At 39.6% G+C, this 27291-nt stretch overlaps 1 long non-coding RNA gene across 1 annotated transcript; it reads right to left on the bottom strand.

Moving 5' to 3' along the window:
- Positions 1-1913: 1913 nt before the first annotated feature.
- LOC118534783 (uncharacterized) lies at positions 1914-24122 on the bottom strand. The gene is made up of 4 exons (XR_004916882.2): positions 23885-24122; positions 16461-16701; positions 3325-3449; positions 1914-2968 (listed from the first exon to the last, which is right to left on the bottom strand). It is a non-coding gene; the product is annotated as an uncharacterized LOC118534783 (long non-coding RNA).
- Positions 24123-27291: the final 3169 nt, after the last annotated feature.

Genomic DNA, 27291 nt, shown 5'->3' with positions numbered 1-27291 from the left:
GGGGTGAGATTGGGCACGCATTGCTGCTTTAGCCTTCTCTGCGTTCCTCATGCAAAAAGTTGGTTCAATTTCAGTTACTTTGCCACCCGCCCCCTCCCCCCACCTCGCTTCAGCTCTGACAATGTGAGCTACCAGTGGGTGATCTGGTCCCCATGAATTTATATTTCTAGTAATATAATATTTTTTTGGGGGGTGGATATTAAATTTATTTTGATGTATACACAAATATATAGCCACTTAAAAATAAAAACCTAGACTCTAGTTCCTATGGACTTGGAACCTTTTCTCTCTGAAGAAAAATGGCAATTATATGTTATATAAAGATAGAGAACTATTGTTTCAGTTTCCTCTTGCAGGCTGTTATTTCTTAAAATGTATCTGCTAAGCAAATGTAATCACGATGGCATGCGTTATTAATTCAAAATAGCTTCTCAAATGGCTCAAGCTCTGGGATGGCAGCATGTCTGTTGCGATGTCATTTGTCATAATTCTTTGCTCTTATATAGTGCCTTTTCTCCAAGCCACTCACATACTACATTTGCTTTGTGTCTATATTCAAGACAAAAGATAAATCCTTATTTTGTTAGAACTTTCCAACCTACTGCATCTTTTCATATTTACACTGTAGACCATCTACTGATAGATCTGATTGGTTTCCCTGATATGTCCTGGAAAGAGAATTCATGAAATAGTCAAGGAAAATTATGTTCCTTTGCCATAATCTGATTTGAGAATGAATTTTGTGGTGGAAACCATTTTATAATACATTTGATGATGTTTTTCTGACATTTGTCATCATTAATTATGCTTTACAAAGCCCAATTTCTTGTTTAAAATCTGAATCCAAATCATTTGTACCAAAAGAAGTACATTTGAATCGCTTCAAATAACCTTTAATTTTTATAAGAATATATATTCTCATGAAAACAGTTAAATGTAGAATGTTGTGTTACACACAAAACAATAATTATAGAATTAAAAGGATTTCCCAAGTTATTGTTTTATGATTTGGACTTGCTGGTAAGCCTTTCAGGATGTCACCAACCTGACTGGGCAGTGTCCCTTTAGAAGCAGAATGGCAGGTGCTGTCAAAATGGAATGCACCCCCAAAACCTGCTGTTTATGCATATCCCAGTTAAAGCTGAAACAAACAACTGAAACTAATCACGCTTGAAGTTGGGTATCGCCTTTGTGAGCTTTATGAGCCTATTTTTCTGAAATTAGAAATTGCCTGAGTGAAATGTTTCTAGCTAAACTGCTTTCTACTGAAGTCATGATTTTTACAGTCAGATAAATGCCCCTTAAGCTCCATTTATGTAAGCGTCAGTGACATCCAGCGGCTAACAGGCTGATCACAAGTGTGTCTCCCCACAGTTTGAGGGGCCCATGGTAGGAAGATGGCATTGGAATCCATGCTGCATTTTGATAGTGCTGTTTCTACTATCAAGAAAGTTGGTTTTATCAAATGTGGTCCTCTGATTAGGATGACTAAATATTCCACTGAACTTTGAAATAGCAATGATAGAAATGAGACTTGAAAATTGGAAATCAAAATGCACATAGGGGCTACATAGGAGAATACCATTGCTTGGAAAACATAATTAGCATCCACACTAAATCCGAAGCTTGAAACCCTGCAGGTGTTATTTAAAAATGGTTATTGGGGAGCTTATGTAACTTTCAGTTCTACAAAGGGGACTCGTAAATTATGGGGAGGCTGGTTCATTATGCAGAGTTGGATGATGTTACCATTAATATTTCAAACACATATGCTTCACAAAGTAGTCCACCTTAATTTGAAAAAAGGTATTACTTGCAATAATGTCAGCTACATAAATTTATTTGCAGACGGTCAATTCATATTGATCATAACTCGACCTTACGATGACCTTGAAGAAAGGTAGTCTGTGATGGGTATGGATATTGGGATCAATACCAAAGTGCAATCGACTACACCTAGTTACTGATAAATGAAGTAAAAAGGTACACTATTGTCAGAAACAAAGATAATAACAGCTCATTTAGTCAACTACTTGTAAAGGTTTAATATTGATACACGTAGTTTTAATGACATCCTCGGGCATTCTCAAATGGCAGAAAGCAATCGGGTGCAGAGTCGCTGAGGACATTAAGCAGAAAGAATCATTATTTTCCAACTCCAAATAATAAATTCCATGATATTTATGTCAACATCGCCGAGAACTTGGGCACTCTCTAAGCCGCACGGAGATAGCTCATGATTCCAACGGCACAGGGCTGTTTTGCTTCAGTTTTCTTCTCAACGTGCCAGGTCTCGTGAAACGAAGCACCCTATTACGTGGGAACAAAGCCTCCAGGACCACACATTGTACGTTAGTACTACCCTCTCTTGCACATTTGCGGCAGAATTAGCTCGCCTATCCACAGGTATAACCAACTGTAATCATGAGGAAGAGAGCATTTGGTCTCAGCACATCTGCTCCACGTTGATGCATTCCCCTCTGCTAGGGAAAGTTAAAAGAAAGGATGTTAACAAAAATTTCCCCCAATTGTTCCTTTCTCTTTGCTGGGAATTCCACAGAGTGAGCACTTGGCAAGTTATGCAGAACCTAAGTAAATAGAGTCCATTGGCAAAATGGTAACAGGTTGTGCAGCTTAATTGGAGGAGAGAAGTTCAGGAGCCAGCCCGGTGTCTGTTGCACCCAGTTGGTAAATTGTGCCTGTGGTGAGAACAGAGTGATTTTGCAGTAAGCTCATTTTGGGTAACTAGTCAGCCTGTTACCGTGAGCCAAGAAATATGAGGATTTGGTTTCAGTGTGGTTTTTTCTTTCTTTTTCCTTTTTTTTTTTTTTTCAGTGTAAAATGTATTTCTATATCTTGAGCTTTGTTTATCTTTTTGCCAGTATAATTTTAAGAAATCAATGCCAGCAGTCTGATATTGTCTTCCTAAGGGAGGGAAATGCTAAGAGACGTTTGTGGCTATTAAAACCTGCAAACAGAAGGAAAAGGCTCTGTTAGCATAGACTCCACTTGAATGTTTTCCCTGAATGCTTAAGTTTCTAAGTTGATCCCGGCAGTTAATCTCCTGGTCACATTTCTCAAGCCACACGCTTTTTCACACGGTCTTCCTATTTTTCGTGCCATCGTATCATTTGCTATCTCCTTTTGCCTCTCAGACTCTCATGAAGCTCTTTATTAATAAACCTGTGTTTTCAATACAGCGCTACATCAATAAACCTCCGAAGGGTTCTGTTAGTCAGCATTCTGGGAAATCCTATGCTATATCGAAGAACTGTAAATCTCCATTATTGCTTCCCATAGCACAAATAAAGAATACCCTCTTACCTCAGTGAGATCCTCTGCTAATTTTTAAGGGCGAATGCATATGCTCACATAGTCACTTTGAGGTGCTGAACTTGGTGTTTATCAGGAAGGGGGGCATCTTTGCCACTGAAGACACCCTGAAACACCTATAATCAAATGACATGCTTATTTAAGGTGTTAAGAACCAAATTACTTCAGTTCTCTTTAGTCTTCCCTTTTCCTGAAACCTTTAACTAATCTGATGGGACAGGTGAATTCTGGACTTCAGAATCTTCTGTTCAGCAGCTGTGTTATTTGATTTGCAGTGTATTATTAACTGACACGAAGAAAATATCAGTAATTAGAAAGATAAGAATAGACTTGTATATACCTTTTTGGTATCAGACAGGAGTAGGACAATCTTTGTTCATGCCAACTAAAAAACTTCTGGTATTTACTACCTAAGACAAGGGTGATAATTACATTTCTGCACAACCATAAGAGAGAGTTTGGCTAGTGAAAGGTGTGGCTTCTTTTCATTTTTATGGTTTCCCCGAGAGAAAGCACAGTAGAAGTTAGAAGAGGGGAGAGCTTATACTGCGAGGGATGGCAGCTTGGAAGAGCTTTCTGAAACTGGCTTTGCCCATGAGGCTGAATTTCCTCTAAGGGTCCCTTTGAAAGTTACAAGTGCTATGTATTGGAAAAGAGGAAACCAATTTTTAATATCGCTCAAGATGCTTTCAGTAAAACAGATTCAGGAATCCTAAGAAACATTTCAGAGTGATACCCCAGAAATCCCTGATCGCTCCGAGACTCGTCTCTTTATAGTTGGCATTTTTAGCTTACTCCGTAACAGGTTCTTTCCTATCGGGGATGCCACAAGCACTTCTGCTATGAGTTTTGGGTTGTCCTGCCTTGCCCATATCTACTGCTCTGGCTCTGGGCTCTGACAATGGGCTAAGTCATTGGGGCACAGGCCTATATCCCCCTCCAAATCAATTTTGCTGCTGACTACCTACTTTGTATTCTAATGTCATTTTCCATTAGCATATCCCCTGACAGCAGGGAGCCCTTAGTGCTTGCCAGGGCTCTGTGAGTTTCCTGGCACCTAGCTGCTCTCTGCTGACTCCACCTGGGCTAAGCCACCCCTAGTTCTTCTCTGGCCTGCTAACTGGCTGATCTTGCACTGTCCTTGACCAAAATTTTGTCTTCAAGATTCCGTTTCAGTTCTGTGTGCTCCTTTACCTCTTCTCAGGATCTCTGCTGGTCCCTGGGATTCTAGGGCCTACTATAGAGACATTCCACAAGGGCTGCCTTTTGGGCAGTCTCCCATCCTCCGTATTGTTTCTCAGTTCCCACCTCTTCATTAAAATTTCAATATTTTATTCAGTCAGAGTGATTGCATATGTTGGATTGCTTACTGATAAATTCCTAGTGGGTAAATGGATTATTCTATTGGATCTAAGTGACATTTACATTTTCAATAGGGATGATGAGAAGCCTCAAAGACTTTCCGAACACTGAGAGGGTGGAGGGAAGAGATTATTTTAAGACATTGGTGGCTTTTAGTAGCAGTCCTTGAATGACACCCTAGTCCAGATCTGTGTAAGGCCGGCCATCAGTAGCATGATGTCCCAATAGGTCTACACATGCCCCCATTCCGGACAGTAGCAGCAACAGAAAACAGTGGAGTGGATTGTCACTGAAGGCCATAGACAGGCATTCCAGACACGTGCCATTTGATTTAGACCCAACCTCACCAGATTCCCACTAATACGTACATTCAACAATCTCAACTAGCTAGAAGTATGCCCGGAATCGTACCTTCTGGTAATTCAATATCATTATAAGTAAATGGAGTTCCTTTGCTGGTGGCCCTTCACTCTGACAGGGACAAATCATCTTAGGTGAGAGACAGAAGATACCGAGGAGAGATAAACCCTCAATTATGTTGCTCATCCTAGCCATGCCACGGAAGTGGGAACACCCAGAAGACATGATCATTTTTCTAGGACTCAAGGCTTCAGTCTTTTGGTAACCCTGAATTCTGGAGCTGGGATCACAAATATTTTAAGACATGAAGAATTTTTTTTAAGGTAGATTTTCCATTTATCATTAAATGAAGTTGTCTTCCAGAGAAAAATGCCTTAGGTAGATTTTCTGCTAGGTACTACCTGCTGAAAAAAAATACCTTAGATGCATTTAAAAAGATTGCAAAATTGCAAAAGCAATAAAATTTTACCATATTAATTAATTTTGAATTACAGCTAAACTCTTATATAAGTGTGTATGATATTCATGGTAAGGCCAAATTAATTCTTTATGATCAGTGCTATTGCAATCAATACTAAATGAATTCATAATGATAAGATACTTAAAATAAAGAGTTACCACAAAAACAATAAAAAGACCATCATCATCCAAGCTATAGCACACTAATAAAGTATTAGCTCAATAAGCTGGTGCTATCCATGACAATCAATGGCAGATACTTAATTTATTTCTGCTTGCCCCTGTTTTGCTTTTCCTGTAAGGGCTGTGTAAAAGCGTGGTCCTTTGATTCTACTGTAAATTGTACAGCACAGAAGAAATCCAGTATTCTTCTTATTAAATAATTTTGCCGTAGCATTTCCTTTACATGTCACCTTTCTGGCAAAGAACTCAAGGCATATTATACACCAATATACATTCCAAATGAATTCCTTTTGCCTCTGTTTCCTCCCCATAAGAGATACCTAGTCTTTTTTTCTTAATCTTTTCTTTCTTTCCTTAATCTTCTTTCTCTCCCCGTCTCTCTTCCTCCATTGATGGAGATATTTGCAGGGTGTATGGGGCAGAAACTTGAAGGTGGCCATACCGGTCTCTACATTTTTACTTCTTCACTTCAGCGCTGTGAAAAGACATTGTAAGGCTGGGAAGTAGTGGCTATATCATATCTGTCCTTTACCATACTTCAAAGAATCAATCAATCATGAAATTAAGAAACAATAAAGATCTTCTGTATTTTCTCCCTTCCTCTCTCCATCCTTTTCTCTTTCCCTCCATCTCTGCCTTCCCTCCTTCTATTATAGGAACTATTTTGAGTATCTTCCATATGTCAGGTATATGCTGGGTCCTGGAAACAGAAGCAGAACAAAACAAAACAAAACAAAACAAACCATAATCTTTATTTTCCAGCTTAGAGTCATGGAAAGAGTACGGGGTTGCTGTCAGATTAGGGCCAAGTCTTAGCTCTTTCACTTTATTTGCTGTTTGATCTTAGGCACTGCAAGAGAGACAGATTCCATATCAAATTCCTCTTTCTTGGGAACATGGAAAGCTATAGTTCCCAGCAACCTTGCTTTTAAATAGGATTGTGTGACTGGTTCTGGCCAACGAAATAGAGAGAGAGATTATGTGTGTCACTCCTGTGTTAAGTCCAAGAAACACTCCTATGTAACTCTTCACTTCCTCCTTTCCCAACTTACAGGGTAGTCACATGTTGAGGTGACAGAGCTACAAAATGAAAACAATTCATATTGCTGAGCCTGCTGTAAAGAGGAAGCTGCCATGAAGAGGTAGCCAGCCTGTGTGACTTTGTATGTGCATAGCTTGTTTCTTTTGGCATTGCTTGTTACTGTCGCATAAACTTGACCTATTCTAACTAAAACAGGAATCTAATTTCTCTGAGCATCTGTTTCTTTACCACAAAACAAGGACAATATATTTTTTACCTACATATAAAGTTACTGAGGAAATGAAATAAGACAGCCAACATACAACACACAAACTATTTAAATCAGAATTATGCAATGGTTGACTTAGTCTACTCTGGATCCCAGAACTAAAATTCTAACAACTTCATAAGATTCATTTGGTCCTGGCATCTGTCTATCAAAATATCAGGAGGTGTTGTTTAACAAAAGATTTTTCTTAAAAACAAAGTGCTTTGTGGAAGGTAATTCAAATACAGTCTCTGTAAAGGGGGTTGTATGTCAATCACCACTCCATGGGCTCTGATACCTGCTTGCCATTACTCTTTCTGAAGGCCGAATGATAACGTTACATACTTCTCGGGTCTGGGGCTTCATGAGTGAGTGCTACATTCTCTGTCCCATAGTTTGCACCAAGATATCTGATTTATACCTAAAAGTATTTTGTTGCTAAGCTTGGATTTTGTTGGTGCACTTATGAAACTACATACTTTACATCCCAAGGTTTTATATATCGATTTTAATGGGAAGATTTGCTCTCTTTCAATCGTCTCTATAAATTTGGGTTCTGGTTATGTTTTCTGTCCACCTACCCTGAGAGCTGGGTCATGTTCTCTCTGTTGGCTTTCTCTTCTCTATGAGAACCAAAATTTCAACCAGATACAAAATTGGATTTTAAAGTTTCTCTGATGGAAGTATGTATGTATGTATGTATGCATTTATTTATTTTGTATTTAAAACTTAAAACTGAGCCACTGACCAGCCTCCTACCCTACAATACCAGATACCTTTGAAAATGGCATCTTGAATTGTTACTGTTGAAACTACTACAGTTTAGTTATGAGTCCTATACAAATGCAAATTTAAATCAGTATTATTATATTAAATCAGTATTATTGTGGAATTAACCTAGGATGTGTGAATTCATTCAGTCATATAGTGACTATAAAAAGTACAAGAAATGGTAGAAAGTCACTGAATGTGAAATGGGTGGATATTTTGGAAGGGATAGTTAGAAAACACCTCTTCTGAGTATGTGATGCTATTTGGCCTGAACTCAAATGGAAGAACAGAAATATTTCATCTATTAGTTAATGTTGGCTAGGAGTTTTTTAAGGGCTTAAGAAAGTATTTCAAACCTGGAAAAAACGTTATTGCTAATAATTTATGAAAAAAATACTGCAGAGGGGCACCTGACTTGTTCAGTCATTAGAGCATGTGACTCTTGATCTCGGGGTCATGAGTTTGAGCCCCATGTTGGAGTAGAGTTTACTTAAAGGAAAAAAAAAGAAAAGAATACTGCAGAATTTAAATCAACAATGTTCTTTTGAATGCATACAAAATGTCTATTGTTACTAATCAACTGAAACTCAACTGTTCTCATTTTACGTAAATTTTATTTAATATGAGTGTTTCTAAATATATTTGATCTGATGTACTTAGAACCCGCAAAATCTACTTGGATGAGAAAGAGCTAGCTGGGGGCTCCTGGGTGGCTCAGTCGGTTAAGCAGCTGCCTTCAGCTCAGGTCATGATCTCAGGGTCCTGGGATCAAGCCCCGCATCAGGCTCCTTGCTCAGCGGGGGCCTGCTTCTCCCTCTCCCTCTACTGTTTCCCCCACTTGTCTCTCTGGCTCTCTCTCTCTCTGTCAAATAAATAAATAAAATATTTTAAAAAAAAGAAAAGAAAGAGCTGGCTGTATGAGGATCCTAGGACAGAATATTACAGGCAGAATGTCTTGAAACAGAAATGCATTCGATGTGATTGAGGAAGATAAAGAAGGAAGTGGTTAGAGTATAGGGAGTGGAGGAGAGTGGTAGGAAATGAGGTTGGAATCAGACAGTGTCTAGATTTTGAAACATTTTATGGAAGGTGAGGAAAATGGAGAATGATACTTCTTAACACACCTCTTTTTCCTGATTCAGGTGTGTATGTGTGAACACGTGTGTGTGAGCCCTTCTTTTCATCACATGCATTTGCCTGTGAGAAGTTGGTTAAGCCAGGGATAAGGTGTGTTAGCTGTTTTCCTGTATACTCTGGCCATTCCTTTGCACACATTATTGCCCTGATGCTCCCACTGATATTCTTAAGTCCACATACTCTACAGTATTTCCATGTATTTGCCATTCATGGGCCAAACGAAAGCATTCTATGGACTAACTAGCTTCATGACGGTAGGTTCTTGACTTTCAGACTGACACCCAATTATATGTGGGTTGTTTTGTTTCATCTCACCTCAACATGGCTGGTTCCCCGACGTAAGGGGGAATTTCAGTCTTGGGGAGCTCAGAAGAGGTTGGACAGCCATTGAATGCTAGAGCCAGCCACCTCTTCTTGCCTTGTCATGGGACCAATGTTTTGTTCCAGAGCTTCGGCTCCGTGCGGCTCCTCCAAATGTTGTATTAGTCACACTTGTTTTATGATACCGTCCCGCTACCACTGAATGAGAAAAATATCTTAAAATAATTGCTTTATCAGGTATGTCTCAAAACTTTCTTTGCTGCCGTTTGGGGAAGGAGGCAGGGGCAGTTTAGTGCTTTGCCTGCCAAGCCACAGAACATCTTTGCTGCTTTCTTTTTCCCTTCAATTGTCATTGAAAATAACTAGTCATAATGCCTTTGTAAGCCCCGCCTGGCCTCAGCTATGCGTAAATCATGCTCCCAGACAGGGCCCCTTGGTTTAGAGGTCCCATTGTGGGAGTGATTTAGGTAGAGGCGGGATCATGAATAAAGAACACTCACCCTCTTCTTCAGAGGCAGGGGCGAGAGAGCCCGCGAGAGCCCTTCCCAAACATCTCTTTTCAGCACCAGTATTTGGCTAAGAGCTTTAATTTCATTAGACAAATGGGGGCTGGGTTTTTCCATGCATCTCAGCCTCCTTTTAATGTGTAAATTACATAGGATTTGCCACTCATTACAATGGTGATATGATTATTGGCCTCAAACAGACCACACTGCCCAGGCCCCCAGTGATAGGCCAGCTAAGAAGTGGCATGTGTGGGAAAAATTGGATAGCACATGTTTTCTGATCGCAAGCCCTCAAAAGAATTGAATTCAAACCAATGAGGCTCCCACTTGGTTTACTCAGAGTGTTTCATGCAAAATTGATTTCTGGGTGGATGTGACATCATGGTAGGTAATGATGTAGTTGTGGGGTGAGAGCTGCCCAGGGGCCAGAAGCAGTGGCCCAGGAGAAAGCTTTTTGGATTTGGAGGCAGAAGCCCTAGTTTGGCTCTTTGACTAAAGACAAGTCACTCAACTCCTGTGAACCTCAGTTTCCTCATTCACAAAATGAGGATAATTATGTTTGCCTAATACCTGCAGGTTATTAGAAACATTATTTTCTGAAGCTCCGCTGTGTGTGACTATGCTAGGAAATATTGCTCACATTGTCTCATTCATTCTTTAAAATAACCCTTAAAGATAGTTCTAGCTACACACAATAAGGAAAGTTAAAGAAGCCAGCACAACATCTCCCCCCAAATGCTCCATGGACATAAAGTTTTGTGGAAAAATTTACAGCTTAGAAAATGCTTTATAGTGTGTCCACTCCTTCTCAACCTGTTTTTAGAAAACCACAATGTCCATTAGCATACTAAAGGCTCCGAGAAACTTCTTATTAAAACACTTTTTTTTTGTTTTGTTTTTTTAACTGTAATTTCCTATGAGACCATCTTTTTTTCCTCTCCCACCTCAACAAATATATACATCCAAGTGCTCAGGACCTAAGTCTTCCATAGAAGCAATGGCACAAGGCTGGCTATTGATTTGGGAATACAGAGGTGGTAGAAAATCCACAAGTCCCTGCAAGGAGATAGTCTTTGCTGGGAAGGGGCCAGTAGGAAAAAGACACTTTTCTAGAGCAAATATCCTGTGAGTTTATAATTATGATGGTTGGCTCATCCTGGGAGAACTATGCCACCATTTGGGCACAGGGTGAAAGAAATTTATTGTCTCCCTCAAAGGAAAATGTATTCTCCAGGGATGGAATATATGATATTATTTGTACTTTCTCTCATTTACACATTCATTCATTCATTCATTCACTCTGTATGTTTTTTTAAACCCAAATATATGCCTCATCTGTGGTGTATGTTGTGCCAGAAAATTCAGACCTTTAGCCACCTTTTGTTGTCTTGGTAGATCTATAGTGATCCAAGCATAAGCACCACTACTCCATTAATGGCTTCCAACACCACCATCTTACTCATTTTACTAGCACAAATTGGCCACAATAACACTATTTTACATTTGTTTAATTTTTTGTGTTACAAAGCACATGTATTTCTCTGGAATTTTCAGAGTCCGTTCCTTAGAACACTGGGTAAGAAAGAAGATTGTAAATGTTTCTGGAAGTACAAGTATGTAAGTATATTTGTTAGGGTGCTGGGAAAGTGGTTTCATTGGACATTCTGGGTTAATAAGCAATTGGAAACGGTCTCTTTCATACAGGACATCTCAGAGCTTTGGATGTGCACTGTGATTCTCTAAGAGTATGATAAAGGCAGGGTAGCAGTGATAACATGCAACATCTTCCGGGCTATATATTTAGCCAGAGAGCTCTTGGTTCATGAGCGTTTTTTGACTACCTCTGAGGGCTCTTATAAGAAACGAAGGAGGTATGTTGGTGATACTCGTACACACAGAGTGGAGCGTCACCGCAGATGATGTCCTCTAGCAGCTGGGGAAGTCAGGGACGCCTTAGCCTTTCTACCTATTCCCCTGCAGGTGCAACTCATTTTCTAATCTAGCTGTGCTCTGGGTTGATTTCTGGGTCTTAGGTCTCTTAGTTATTCATTCCCCTCTGGGACTAGAGGCCAACTTGCCTCCCACCCAGTCTGCAGGGCCCTGCCCCTTTCTCTCTTCTCTAGATCCTGCCAGCCAGTGGACCAGGACTGGACTATTTTTAGTATTTTCTATTTATATATATTTATTTATAAATATTATATTTGGTATTTTAGTATCCACTTCTTTGAATAACAACTCAGGCACTGCTAGATGCTGAGAATAACTTTCCCTCAGAAAATGTGCTGTCCTATCTCACTGTTTGATCAGAAATTTTAGATATTCATGCTGGCTTGGACTGGCCTTGGGCTTACTGTCTCACTGGTCTGAGTATAGAATGCCCCAGCCCCGACCTCACCTGTTTTAGCTCACTCTACCTTGTTTACTGAGAGCTCTCAGTTTGCTCTAAGGCCAGGGCTTGGTGGATTTTATCTTAGAACTGTTCTAGAACTATGTGTTATATGTGAATAAATTTATACTTGCTTTATACCAATGTCAAATGAACTCTGATCTCTAGACTACCAGGATGATTCTCTTTCTACTGTACTAGTGTAGTTGATTCTCCATTACTTTATGCCCTGTTCATTGGGAATTTATCTCATGTGCAGAATTTTGCCAAAACTTTGATCATCTTATACATACTAAGTGCATAACTAAGTTGGGCCACCTTCACCAACTTTCTGTATTAGGGAGAATAAATCCTATAAAACTTATACTTTTGAGCGACTCATATTTGAAATCATGGTTCCTTCAATAAGACCTGGGCTGTAGTCATTCTAGGCTAAGCTCTGAATGCCAGACTTACTCCCAGCCAGAACAGCTTTTGAGAAAAAGTTTTCCTAAAGAAATAGACCTGACTGTCTCCAATGCCTTTAGCAATGATCCTGGGGAAAGTTTAAGGATGGATCCATGTATATGACACCTGGAACTAAGGACTAGATGCTGGAGATTGGGTTATCCAGAGTGGTGTTTCTTACAGATCTAACTCACGTTCATTGCCCTGACCATGCTCATGCACAGATACAAGGACCAACCGTGGTCTCTGTCTGGGTGGAAGTGGCATCTCTCCTCACCAGCAAATGTCACATACTGAATATTGACTTGTTAGGCTGGTGTCGGTTCAAGAACGAAGACGCCCAAGGAACAAACCTAGGGTTGGCCACATGGCAATAAAATCACTAGAGGTTGCTAGGCAGTCAGTATATGGAACATCAGGGAAAGTGACCTGTTGAATCTTAAAGAGCTCAAGTTCCAAAATATGAAGAAACTGGGTATGCGGATAAGAGGATTAAGGGATTGGGGTTTGGGTAGTTCTTTATAAAATCTGGCCGGGAGATCTTCAAATTTCATTTCTCTATCCAAATACTAAACAATGAATTAGGTTTATTTCATGCAGAAAAACGGCAACGCACATAACTGGAGGGATAGAAAAAGGAACCCCCACTCCACTCGAAAACATGAACTTTTGATAATTTATCCATATTCTCTTAAAGTATTTGTGACAAAGGATGTATGTTTGAGAGACTGGTGAGCTGTGGTTAAAAGCCATGGAACAAAGTATTGCTAAATGACCTGCCCAGAGAGTAAGCCTATGACCTTGGACTTAACCTCTACAGAACCACGTTAAGGAGCAACAGTAACTACTGAGTTTTTTCTGAGTTGTGAGAATTGCAGTGATTGTCATTTGTCAAGCAAAGGCTTCATTCGTTGCCCTAAACGACTGATGCCATTTTATGAAGTCTTCATCAAAAGCTTTGAGGGAAATTACATTATATAAAGCAAAATATTTTCATTTCATTGTCTTTCCTGAGATCAATGAGTTTAACTTTTAATCTTACTACATTCTGAACTGCTGCAGATGGTGTAGGTGGCAAATATTACACATTTGGTAAGAAAACATCATGGATATAAATACCCTTGTCTTTTTTCCTCAGATCAGTGGAGAGCTTTAAGAACAGGACAAATACCCATCTGTCTGGAAAATTGCCTGGAGGCAGGGTGATGGACTAGATGTCTTACTTAGATTCCTTCCAACCCTTTGATTCAGAGTTCTCCACTGCTGCCAACAGAGTTAGTTCTGGTGGGATTTGTTCAGGACTGCAGACCCTTCTGCCTATGTGCAGAGGAGATTTTTCATTGAGATCCATTAAGGACAAGCTTTCTCTTCCAATTCTATGGAAATATGCTGCTTCTGAAATGTTATCTGCTCTGCAGGCTTTCCCTGAAGGTGTGGGGCTCTAATAAATGATGGATGGATGAATGTGAATGGACTTTGGGGGAGAGGGTCAGCCTTTCAGGGGACCCAGCGTCTTTGTGATTTATGTCTTTAAGGGGTGTGGCAGGAAGCCCAAAGGCATTACTTAAGCTCACCTGCCAGGTGATGGCCGATTGGGAGCATCATGGCCAACAACGTGACTCTATTGTGTACTTGCACCCATGCAGGTGCCAGGTGGTGTTACGGTGGTAGTGGAAGTCTGGGTCACAGCTAAAAAGTTTTCCTCAGTACACTTTTGTGTTTACGTATGTGTCCGTACGCATTAATTTTTGTTTTTATTTAATGTTTAAAGTAAGCCATACTCTCTTTAGAAAATATTTAAGAAAGCAGAAGTATGAAGACTAAAACAAAAATAATTCTTAATTCCCCAACCCAGGAAAAAAATCACTGTCGAAAGGATGGCACAGACATTGGACATTTGTGAGCGAACATACCGAGCACTTAAAGGATTGACATATGAACCCATCCCACCATAGCGTATAAAGTGCCCCTGAAAACAGAGGAAATCGTAAGGGAAAATTTAAGTGTCCACTTCAGAGCACTAGTGATTCTTTAATTTTTCACTTGAGGAGTAATTTTTGCATTCTCTGGAGTACAAAGCTGAAACAGTTTCATGAATCGCTTTGTGTTCCTTCCCGGGCAGGGCTGGGGAGAGGGAACGTGAACCCATCCACCGGGCCCCAGCTTCCACGAGAACCATCGTACCGTTATTGTGCTAGACTTACTGCAGGCTTTCCTCTCCGGTATCAGTGCTAGCCCCGAGTTTCTATCTCAACCCATCACCCTTTCTTGGCCTTTCAAAAAATTTTAAAAAAATAATGTTTTCTTTTGAATAATTGAAATCACTTTGTAGAATGTTACTTGATTTGTAACAATAAAATCATTTTGAGAAGTGGTTGCTGGTTAGCTGCCTAATTACATTTGTACCCTATGTAAATTGATCCCTCCACACCGGAGCTGTACCCTTAATATTTCAAATTCATACAACAGCAACGCAACTAATTTATATGTTTCATGGCCTTTGGGTTGCTCATGGTTAGAAATATTGCATATGCATATGATAGAATTTTATGGTTTTTCTCCGCAGACTTTCTCTAACTCTGTGTGTTGGTGTGCCTGTGTGTGCGGCGTCTATGTAGTGTCAGAATTCGTTTCCTCAACGCTCAGTGAAGCGTTTTCCCAGTTTGTTACTAGTGTCAATTATTTTATTTATTGACTTGTCTACTGTACCATGGTAGTCTTACCCACCAAAAATATATACATCGTAAGAGCAGGGATGTTTTTTCTGTGTTGCTCATTGTCATATCCCCAGCATCTAGAATAAGTTCTAGCCCAAAAAAGGTGCTCAATAAACATTAGCTTATTGAACAAATCAGTGACTAAAATATTCACTGCATATACAATTTTTAATGACTGCATAGCATTTCCTAATAAAGGCATAACCAAAATTTTGGTAACTATCCCTCTATTACTGATAATAAAACCTGTATAATATTTTTGTTATCATAACCAATGATCCGAGGAACAAAAATTTTTTCCTCAAGGATAGATTCTAGAAGTAGAATTACTAGGTCAAACTGTAATAATTGTGTAAAGTTCTTACAGCTTAATATATTAGCTTAGTTTCCCCCTCAGAACACTAGTATAAATTTTACACTCACAAGGGTTGGATGAAAATGTACGTCTTACCACAACCTTGCTTTATGGAGTGACTTTCAACTTTCTCAATTTTGGAATTCAAGAGAATTCCATTTTTATTATGGACATTATATTAGTCAAGATATCTCTAGTCAGTATAACAAAAACTCCCGAATATTAACACAATAGAAGTTTTTTTTCTCCTTGTTCGTGGTACATTCTGATGTAGCTTGTGTGACTCTCTTGGGCAGCTGCTCTCCAAGAAGGTCCTTCCCTTCCGTGTGTGTGTGTGTGTGTGTGTGAGAGAGAGAGACAGACAGACAGACAGACAGACAGAGACAGAGACAGAGACAGAGAAGCAGAGACAGAGAAATTGGAAGATCAAGAGGTGCGTTTTATGGCCCAGCTAGAAGTCGAGTAATGTATTTCCGCCCACATTTTATTGGCCAGACAGAACTCAGTCATGTGGTCCCACTTAGATGCAAGAGGGGATGGAAACGTAGTCTTCCTAAATACCTGCTCAACAAATATATTGTGTCTTGAAACAGATTCTAAAAATATCTTCTTTCACTTTTTAGACAGCTGTAGAGTGTAGGGTGCCTGTTATTAGATCTGATGCTCTCCATTCTGCTCAAATGGTCTACACACTCCATTTCCTGTGACAGTGGCCAGGACCTTGGCCACTGGTTTTCACAAAGTAAAGTCAAGTATAGAGAACAAGCACCAGTCTTGTCAGGGATGTGGTTGCTTGCCCTGCAGTTGGGGAGAAACGCTATTCAATTTACCCACCTTTAAAGTTCGCTTTTGGTGTCCTGGAACAATTCCAACTTGGATAATTGCATTCTGCTGATCTAAAATTCCCCTGTAGTTTCCTTCGGATGAGCTAGCCTGCATTTCCCCCTCTACACGTTGTAGGGTAGTGTTGCTGGCATCCAGTGATCACTCCATCCCACAAAGAAGCTGGTTTCATTCCACCGCCAGGAAAGCGATGCCTGGGTGAATAGACAGAGCCTGCAGGTTTCTTTGGTTCCTTAAGTGTGGAAAACATACATTTAATGGATTAGTTAATTAGTGACTTGAAGCTCTAGGTGGTGGAAGAAATTAGTAATCTTTTGTTATGTTATAAATTGAACTCTAAAAATTAAGGAAAAATAAATTATCTTCTCAAGAATAGGTAGTATCTTTTGACCCAACAAATAATGCAGTACATTTTCTGTTGCTAAATATGAGATATTTTGGTATCTTGAATAATAGCTATGGAATCTACACTGGAGTATTCCCATAGCAATATGTTTACCTCTATCCAAAACAATAAACTTTTTCTCTCATGGCTTTCAATGAACAGAATTAACATTTAGAGAATCACTCTTTTTTTTTCTCCAAGGAATATTCATTTTACTAAGTAGTACACACCATCCCCAATTAAATGCTTGTGTCTGCTAAAATAGTAAGGGACAATATTAATTTTCATCCAGTAATAAAATATTATTGGTGGTGGGTGATTCCTTTAACAATTGAAGGTCAATTTGCAAGTAAAGTGTCTTATAACAGAGTATCGGAATAACGTACTACTCATTGGGGTGAAGAAAACAAAACAAAACAAAACGAGAAAATGGCTGTTGAGCAATTATTAAGGTTGAGCTGGAAACTTGTAGAGATCTTTTATATTTGTCTAAAAATATATATTTTTTTTAAAATCCAAGCTGATTTCTGATTTACGAATTTCAAAGCTCCCACAACCAAAGGAGGGAGATTTTCTAACACTAGGGGGTTATCCTATTAAAATTCATCATGATTCTCCTTACTGAAAGAAGTAAACAAGAATCAATTTTCTTTAGTAAAGAAGTTGGCTGAGATGCAAGTTGAACTAGGACAGAATTGATGGATTCCTATGAAAGTTTACAGATACCTCAGAATCACAATTTATGATTTACAGGGGATTCTCTCCCCTTTCTTTTCCTTGGGCAGGGGGAGCGGGGCTGGCAGGGGGTGGGGGAGGAGGAAATCTGTATTAGGAAGAAAAGGAGAGGCTCCTTAGCACACACAAAAGGATTGTATAGCTTTTAATTCTGCTAAGCCACCACTACATGGAAGATGCACAGTACTGTAATTATCTGGCTAGATAGATGTAATTGTATCTATCAAGCTAAATAGAAGACTGTCAGATGACAGCCAAGATTGGATTGTCTTTTAGGGTCAGACAGAAACCTAGAGTGACCTCATTCCTCCCTTCTCACCATGCCTGTTTTCTCAGTCTTTGATGGGGACCCATTCTGCTAACCATGTGAAAACATATACAGTAATACTGTCTTTTTGCTCTATGCCAACAGCCCCCCTAGAGACCACACTCAGTTTACTTGGGCCCCGGGGATTAAGCCTGCCCAGGCCTCCCTTGTATTTGAAATGTATGATATTGATATCAGTGCTTAGGGAGAATCAGGCCTCTGCAATGAACAGATCATGCCTGGCTCCATAAAGTCTACGTTGCATGGAGATGCATAGGCTGGGTGGAGAGGGGCCAAGTCAGGCTTCTGCTCTGGAAAGCAAGTATTAGGTCATGAATTAAAGAGTTTGTTTCCTGGCCTGGTCCTTAATATTCAGAACATTTCCATGGGCTGTATAAATAGGTTTCAACTTCTGAGTAGTTTTAACGTTTGGTGTGGCAGCAAATCATTGTCACCTCTTAGGTGCTAGCGGGGTATCAGCATTAATGTTTCTCTGCCGCGCTGTCTTTAAAACCAGCACACCCCCACCCCCTTGCTCATTTATAAGCAGTTGGAATCCATTTTCATGGAGTTCCTCCAATCAGGATCAGGTCCAAACCATTTTGGTTTTTTTGAGCCTTCCATACTATATTTACTGTGTTTAGTGAAAAGCTGGATTCTCCCCGTGCTAAGTAGCAAACCCATGATGGTTGAAATATTCCACTAGTTCTGCCGCATTTATGGAAAGAGACAAAACACACAGAAGATGTAGGGTTATTAAGTGAGCTATTTCATCTCCCCATCCTGGTATGCATTTCAGTCATTCTTGAGTAACTTGCCGCCACTGAGTCATACAGGTCCTATTGTTTGTAGTCTGTGCTTCCGATGGGAACAAAGCTCTACTGAAGGCAGGTTTGCCTTGTGTCTTTTCGCGTAAAAATGCATGACACTTCTGCATATGCTGTGCGTTAAGCTTAACCAGGTTAACGCCCCTCTGCCTGGGCTTTTGGAAAAGAGTCCCGAATTGTCACATGTAAAGGGACATTTCAGTGCTGATTTTTATTTCCATGAGATTAAAAGTGAAACATGTAACCACAAAGCTGGTTTATGTCATCCCCCTGTCGGAGCCAGCAGTCATGCCAAAAATTAGATATTTGATAGGTTTGTGAGAGAAACAGATGCAGAAGGATGCCATTCCCACAATTTAGACTCCTTCTTATCTTTAAGCTAGAAAGAACATTCCAGATGAAGAAAATCTATTTTATTGGCTTTAAAAAATAGCAAAGAAAATGTAGAAATAAAAAAATGCTAATTTAAAACTGATGTCATTCTTGGGGACTTATAAACTGCAAATTGGTATTTCTAACTCAAAAAAAAAAAAAAAAAGTCGTTCAAGACACGCTTACTCGATGTTTTCATTTGTGCTGCATTTTTACCTCAACCATGGCATTATAACTGAGGGAAAATATCCACGATATATATTCACATATAGTAGTATGAGAATATAGGCAAGAAAAAAAGTAGAGAGGAAACCATAAACCTCCAAAAGGCTAAAACCTCCAAAAAGTATTCTCTCAGCTTTTTTTGGGAAGCATTTTGTGTCCCATTCTTTTTATTTAATTCGGCCAGCTGTCTGCTAAACAAATCTAGCCAGGTGGGGCTTATAACCCATGACTAAAAAACCTACTAGCGCAGCTGTCCGGCTTGCCCGAAGGAAGAATTCCGACAAATGGCAGGAACGAAAAGATTGTTTTGTTTTCAAGAAAGTAGCTACTGTACCTTCTTCGGGTTCTGTTTGCTCAAGTTAATCCATAACTTCCTAAGGTTTTATGGTGAAATAGAAAAACAATATCACCCTCTAAAAATTTTTTAGTTTATTTTTATTATAATTAGTTTAATCTATTATGATTTTCCCTTAAATAAATGCTTTATTTTATGTTGCAACCTGGCACTGAGTTGTCCATTTTTTTTTTCTTTTTAAGAGTTCCTGATTGCTAAATATCGTTTTTTTTCTTTTTCCTTCTTTCTTTGTTTTTTCCTTTTTTTTTTTTTTTTTTTTGCTCTCTCTTAGGTGGGAACAAATTATTAGTGAACTGTGACTGAAATTTATTTCTAAATATCGCATAATTAAATATGGAGCTATTTAAAGGTGAAGCTTGGCACGGTTTATCTGTGAGCAGAGGAACAGAACAGGCTTCTTTGCACTGCATCATCAGTCGACCTCAACTGTGAATTTCTAGTCAGCAAATGGGCGCTTCATTTGGTGCATCTGAGCAGAGGAAGACAAGAGCTGCTCTAAAAAGGATCACGTTGCCATCTGATCTACAGCTCCATTGATGACAAATCAGTGCGTAAACCACTCACTTACTTTCCCCACTTATTTGACATTTATCAATTCAATGAATCTCAAAATTTCCATCAAGCCTGCCTAAAATTCTTATTATCTCATGAAAAAGCTACGAGAGTTACAGCTGGTCCTGGTCTTTGGTCCCAACACCTGTTCAAGAGATAGGACACTCATTCAGGCTTAGGACAGGGTGTTGATCGTAGCCAGACTTTTGTCACCCTCCACGGGGAGGTACCTGGGATGCCAGCGTACTGATGCCCTTCAGAGAAGGAATGGCACATTCGGCAGGCTCTGACATGCAGAGTAAAGCACTGGCTCTGCTGGGTAGCCAGCCATGATTTGTGCACAGATTCAGAAGAGAATGAGGCTGAATGGGATGGTGAGAATTTTCTTAGCAAGGGCACATATCATTCCATAAATGGGTGAGGAGATTTGGCTAAATCTCAGCGCCCATTTGGCCAAGAGCTAGAACTAAGGGATTGGCATACTCCATTGCCTTATTTTTCCATGTATAGGGACGCAAGGAAACAATGCCTGTAGTCTGAGTTGTGCAGACCAAAATGGTGTCCAGAACAAACAGGCGAAGCCAGATTACTGTTCAAGTTGCCTTTGTTTTCTTTTGTTATGTAACAAGACATGAGTAATATTGGCCTGGGTGCTCACAACCCCAAAAGAAAGCAGGCCAATCTTTCATGAGGAAATTGAAGTGCTGATGCAGAACTAACCCTCACAGCTTGTTGTTATTTAACAAAGAAGAAGTAATGGGGAATTTTTGGCAAAATTGGTATATATGCATAACAATAACGCGCCACAAAAGATTAATGACATGACTTAGCCCTCAGAGGATTCGCACATGCATTTAAGTGTCAGAAGTAAATAAATTGGGGCGCCTGGGTGGCTCAGTTGGTTAAGCAACTGCCTTCGGCTCAGGTCATGATCCTGGAGTCCCGGGATCGAGTCCCGCATCGGACTCCCTCCTCGGTGGGGAGTCTGCTTCTCCCTCTGATCCTCCCCCTCTCGTGCTCTCTGTCTCCCATTCTCTCTCTCAGATAAATAAATAAAAAATCTTAAAAAAAAAAAAAAGAAGTAAATAAATTGTGCAAAGACGCATTGACAAACCAGGTTAAAAGAAGCAAAGCATCACTTCCCTTCGGCCCTCCTTGCCACCCCCGAAGCCCCAATCAGGTGCTCTCCTCATGACAACATCCACCTTTGTCCTGAAGTTAGGCTGCCTTTGAGCACTTGGGCTTCACTGCTTTCGGCCACTGCGAGCAGCCACCACAGAGCTACCACAGTAACTTTGTGGTTAGTCAGGAGAAAACACCAAGAAAAAAATGCACGAATATTACGAATACAGCATCATTTGCTCTTAGTGCGCGTTCCCGATGAGAGAAAAGAACGGATATCTGTTTAAGGAAGAGCACTCCAAACACGATACGTGTAAGAAGTGGTGCTTGGTAGAAAGAATTAGAGAGGAAGTCTCGTAACATTTCCTCCTTTTTCCATTCTTCCAATATGTATGCACGTGCATATGAATCTGTTTATATTTAAATTCTCTTTAAGTAAATCTTTAAATGTGGGCAAGGATTGCTCTATAATAGAGTGCAGACAAGCAAATCCATAATACATACATTTTCTATATTTTCTCCATTTTGAGATTGATGAATGGAGATCCAGAAGAATAAATAATTTATACTTGTGGAAATGGAAACATGTACATGTGTTAGGCAAAAATCTTAGAAATCTTCATTTCTAACTATGTGGTCAGTATAAACTGATAGTGTAAAGATGGAAAAGTTTTCTCCAATGTCATCTCCATTAACAAAACGTTTATTTTTTTTAAGATTTTATTTATTTATTTGAGAGAGAGCGAGAGCACGAGCACAAGCCAGGGGATCAGCAGGCAGAGGCAGAGGGAGAAGCAGGCTCCCCACTGAGCAGGGACCCAGATGTGGGGCTCCATCCCAGGACCCTGGGATCATGACCTGAGCCGAAGGTGGACGCTTAACTGACTGAGCCACCCAGGCACCCAACAAAAATATTTACAGTGGAACCAGAGATCTTTAGTACGAAATAAGTTTGTAATTATAAGATGGTTTTCTCCTACAGACATTCAGATATGGTATGCCCTTTTGTACATAGCTATTTTGTGAAACAAATGCTCATATAATAGAGCTAATCTGAAACATGGCTGTTAGGTTTGTTGTTTTATATCTACGTGGTAAGAGGGAACCAAGTATCTTCTTTAGTTTTATGTCTTCTTCCTAGCATCCTAGCTTGTCCTTCCAAGACCTGTACACTAGCCTTTGCACAAATGGCTTCCCTGTTTCTGGTTCTGCATCATTACGTCAGCATTTTGCTGACTTCTAATCCTTAGGATCATGAACTGGATTTGGGTATTTAGCCTTGAAACTATTTCTCAATGGGAAAAAAAAATTAACACTGAATCTTTATCATGTGTTAAAAATAATTTCCTCATAAAGAGTGGCATGTTTTTAAAATTAATAAATCAGAACAGGCAACAAATGCAACCTATTGGTAGCATATTAAAATATAATTTTACAAATTCTAGAATTTCATAGTGGAGGAGCACAACACAGAAGGATCTCACAAGTCTTGCATCCTCACGTTCTCATTTTGGCATCGTTTTGATTACAGCCCAGTGCACTAACAGTGTTTCTGTTTCATGCAGGTGGAAGTGAGAATTTGAGGCTCATTTAGCAGTGTGAATTTTCCCAATGTATTACAGTTATAGAAACACCTGAGCTTTCAAACTTTTTGCTGATCCGCTCTGAAAGTTCAGCGTGTTTAAGCAACTGCGCTGTCAGTATACTTAACTTCCATATTTTATTCTTTTGTCTCTCTCCCTCCCTGCCTCTCTGCCTCCCTGTCTCCCTTCCTTCTCTCTTTTTTTTTTGTTTTTGCTTCCTTCTGTTCTATTTCTCTATTCTCCCTTCTTTTCTTTCCTCTTTTTTCCTTCTCTTCAATTCCCCTTTGTCTCGTTGAATTTAAAAAACCTGGCCTTTAAGCCAAGCTTTTTTTAAATGCCCATGGATGTCCTAAATTCAACAAAGTTTTTATTTACCCACTAAGATGTGAAAAAATAAAGTTCCAGCAATGCTGCCTGTCAAAGAGCAGTCACATTATTCTAGAGAGATCGTATTTAATGATTTCTTTTTCTATCAAACATGTTCCCTGTCTCGCAATAATTAAAAGAGTCTACACAGTCACGCTATTTGGGTTTAAGCCACTAACGTAATGTATAGATTGGACTTCACACAGCGATTGCTTATCGGAGTCAGGATGGAGAGACAGACCCTCTCCAGTGTACTCATGTTGTACTGTTTACAAGGCGGCCCCCGAGTTCTGGCTTACAGCACTGCTTAGATCCTGTTACAGTTAGACTTAGATCTTTCTTTTAGTATAATAGAATTTAATGAGAAGGAAAGTGTGCTTTCAGTTTGCATTTTCAGAAGGATTTATGGGTAAACTTAAAGTATGCAAAACCGCATTTACCCCCCAAAGAAGCAAAGGATTCATTCACAGAAAACAAAACGTTTCTACCTGAATTGAAAAGGAAGGGGTTCTTTCTAAAAAAAAATCTTTTGAGTGTATGAAATATTAAAAAAAAATTTTTTTTCTGAAGCCAACAAGTTTCCTACCTTCTGTGGAAGTCCACCTTAAGGTCGGCTACAAGTCTGGTGTGCCGGATCGTTTGCAAACCCCACTTCGGCAACCGAGAAAGGGCGGGGCTGCGTCCTGAGACATCTGTGGACCAGAGGAGCTGGCAGGGACCACAGAGCTTTCCATTGAAGTGACTGCTCCCAGCATGGCTGCAGGGACCGTCGACCTGAGCTAACTACTTCCACATATCAACACTTGTCAGTGGTGGCCTGAGAGACCCAGAGACGGCGGGCGAGGGGAAGTACCTGCTCTCGGGAGCGCTAACCAGCTACCCCGCCCCCCTCTACCATCCAATCTTCCATATGGGGAAGAGGGAAAGGAAGCCAAGTAGGAGAAAACCATACAGTAATAAAGCAAAATGAGTGCTTAAATTATGGCACTGGCTGGCTTTGGTTATTGGTATTTAAATGTACACCGAGTTTCTAAAAATTCAGAGCAGAGATGATTATCTAACTTTAGAAGAATGTCGTTGATCTGGGTCAGTGGTTCTAAATGCACTCTTGAGGCATGAGTGCTTGTTGGGATTCTTTGGGAGGTGGTTCAGACGGAATTAGGGATTAATAATCGTTTTCAATGGATTTACTTAAAAATAAATTAGAGCAGAAGATTCAAAGTCATTCCTCCAATAATTTCATTCTCACACACATTTCCATTTGCAGTCTTGAGGGAATGAACAGCGGTGGAGGTTTAGCTAGCGTTCTGGAGATTGCGCAAATCCTTAAACGTCCATGACATGAAACTCTGCCCCATGCGTGAACATCATTTGCCACGTGCTTTGCGGTGGGAACAAAAGCCAAATGCTGAGATCCATTGCGTTAGGGTTTGAATTGCTAATATGTTTTTCTTTTTTAAAAGATTTTATTTATTTATTTATTTATTTTAAAAAAGATTTTATTTATTTATTTGAGGAAGAGAGAACACAAGACAAGCCGGAGGAGGAGCAGAGGAAGAAGCAGACTCCCCGCGGAGCAGGGAGCCTGACGTGGGGCTCAATCCCAGGACCCCAGGATCATGACCTGAGCTGAAGGCAGACGCTTAACCGACTGAGCCCGGAGTTGCTAATATGTTTTATTTGTCTATACTTAGCTTCCTTATAATCATGACATAATGAAAAAAAGTATGATTTTGTTAATCATCTACTAATAGTGATAGACAAAGCCTGAAAAAGATTGTCTAGTTGTTCTTTCCATGGGCTGGGTCACAACTGAACATGCCACCAGTGGTCAACAATGATGCACCCTCTGACCACTTTAATTTAAGTTCAGAATATAAAGTACTGCAAAGTGCTATAATTAGGTAGAATTTGTAACTGAACCTAAATAGGAACACTGCACACGGGCTCCTTAGAAGCAGTTGTTCTATGAAAGATGTATGAACCTTCCTCTTGTTCAAATAAGCTCGCAAGTGGTCTTGGAATAAGCAAGCCTTATTTTACTCACTTTTGCTGAAGTTTCAAGTATTTCAATAATAGTGACAGATCTAGCACCTATAGAAATTGTGAGCTGATAGTATTTTATATATTTACTGAATCATTTGTTTTATGCTTGTCTTCTTTTTTAGAAAGTAAGCTACGTGAGGACAAGGATTTCAGGCTTACATTTCTATCTGATGGGCCTCTAAAAGGTCTACCAGCACTGGGCCGGGCCTGAGGGAGATAGTCAATAAATTCTCACTGAAAAAAAAAAACAAGAAAAACAAATACTCATTGAATAAAGAAATGAAAAAAAAAAATCATCTGCCCTTTGTCAGGACAAGTCAATATCACATGTCTCAGTACCCCGTGTCTCAAAAGCTTTTTTGACATCTTACCATTTACAGAACCGTTGAAGAGAGGTCAATGGATGTAAGGCATCGGTTTTAATTTTCCTTAGGAAAGAAAAAGAAAAATCTGATACCATTTTCGCTAGCCCACATGATATTTCTGGTTTCTTGAAGTATTTGGCAAAGGGAAAAGCACAGGTTGAACTGTTTAGAAAAGATAAAGGATCCTTTTCTGAATTTTGAAAACTGGGGCTTTTACACATGGTTTCAAAGTTGATCGAGCACATAAAGCCCAATGAAGACAGATCCTGCAAAAGCAAAGAAACCTTATCTGATGAGTGCCCCAAGTGTGAACACACCACACCATAACCATGTGGAAATAATAGCCTATATCGGCAACAAAAGCTTGCATTTAATGAGAACTGTGCCATTGTTCTTGAAATTCTAATTTGGTAAACATCTTATGGCGCTGACTCATCAGTACTGAAAATCCAATAATAAATCACCACTGTGATTTAGCGCTAATGCTGGAATTCACATCACGAAGTGTGCTACAGCATCCGCTGAAACTCAAACAGGTCGCTGAAAGGTGCATTTCATCAGCAAGCAATTTAATTCATATCAAAGGAATTTTACCCCAATTGAGTGGCAACTGGCTGCTTTTGAAAGCAGTTGGGGGAAATGAGCTGTGTGTTAGCTGCCCGTAGAAAGGTAGTCATCTATAATCCTGGAGGTTTTAAAAGTCGCTTCTTCAAATTCCATAGCAAACAATATGAAATAACAACCCAGTATCTCTGTATCTTAATCATGTTCAGTAACGAAGCCCTTTAGATAATTGGCACTGCTTCTGTAGTAGGCCAAACTTTCTTTCAAGTTACAAATACTCACAAAAGGTTTACATTATAAGGGGCTGCTTTGGAGATGTGCAGATTTAGTTTGTAAGTACAAAGTGAACATGCAAATTGCCTTATCTTGTGGGATTCACAAACAACCATCATTCAGATTGATTTAATACATGGCTTTTTATCTTTAAAAGTGTTAATTAGAAAATAGGGACAGTTCTCTGAACACTTAAGAGTAATAAATAGATCAAAACAGCATCCATGCTTCTCTGATGGAACTTCTGAAGGCTTTGTAAAAGGATTAATACAATTGTCAAAAAGACCACAGTATACATATTTAATAGTGTTACCAAGCTACAATTACATTTTTAGGACTTTATAGCTAAGTTTTCCAATATTTGCTACCTCGAAAAACTGAGATGTTGTGCAACTTTTGTACAAGGTTTTGGAGTTACCCTCTTATTTTAATTTTTCCACCTTGGACCTCCAAACACTCTTCCCGAGAAGATTCTAAAACGACGAGCGAATATCAGAAGTTACTCAGATAAAGATGGGCTATTAGAATTGCAAAAAGTGAAATATTAAGAGAAGAAACAATTATGATTCATGCATTTCTTCTCAGTGAAAAATATAAAGCTGTTTACTGAGAATTTGCCTGTGTTTTGTAATTTCCCCATGACAGTTAAGGGTGTGTACGGAGGAGTCACTCTTGGGGGCTCTGCCATTGACTGGCTCAGTGACTTTGGGCAGGTGACGTTCTATCTCCGTGCTTTTGTTTATCT

Source organism: Halichoerus grypus, chromosome 4 (assembly GCF_964656455.1).
Source record: "Halichoerus grypus chromosome 4, mHalGry1.hap1.1, whole genome shotgun sequence".
NCBI classification, from domain to species: Eukaryota; Metazoa; Chordata; class Mammalia; order Carnivora; family Phocidae; genus Halichoerus; species Halichoerus grypus.
This window is presented reverse-complemented; position numbering and strand designations above follow the sequence as displayed.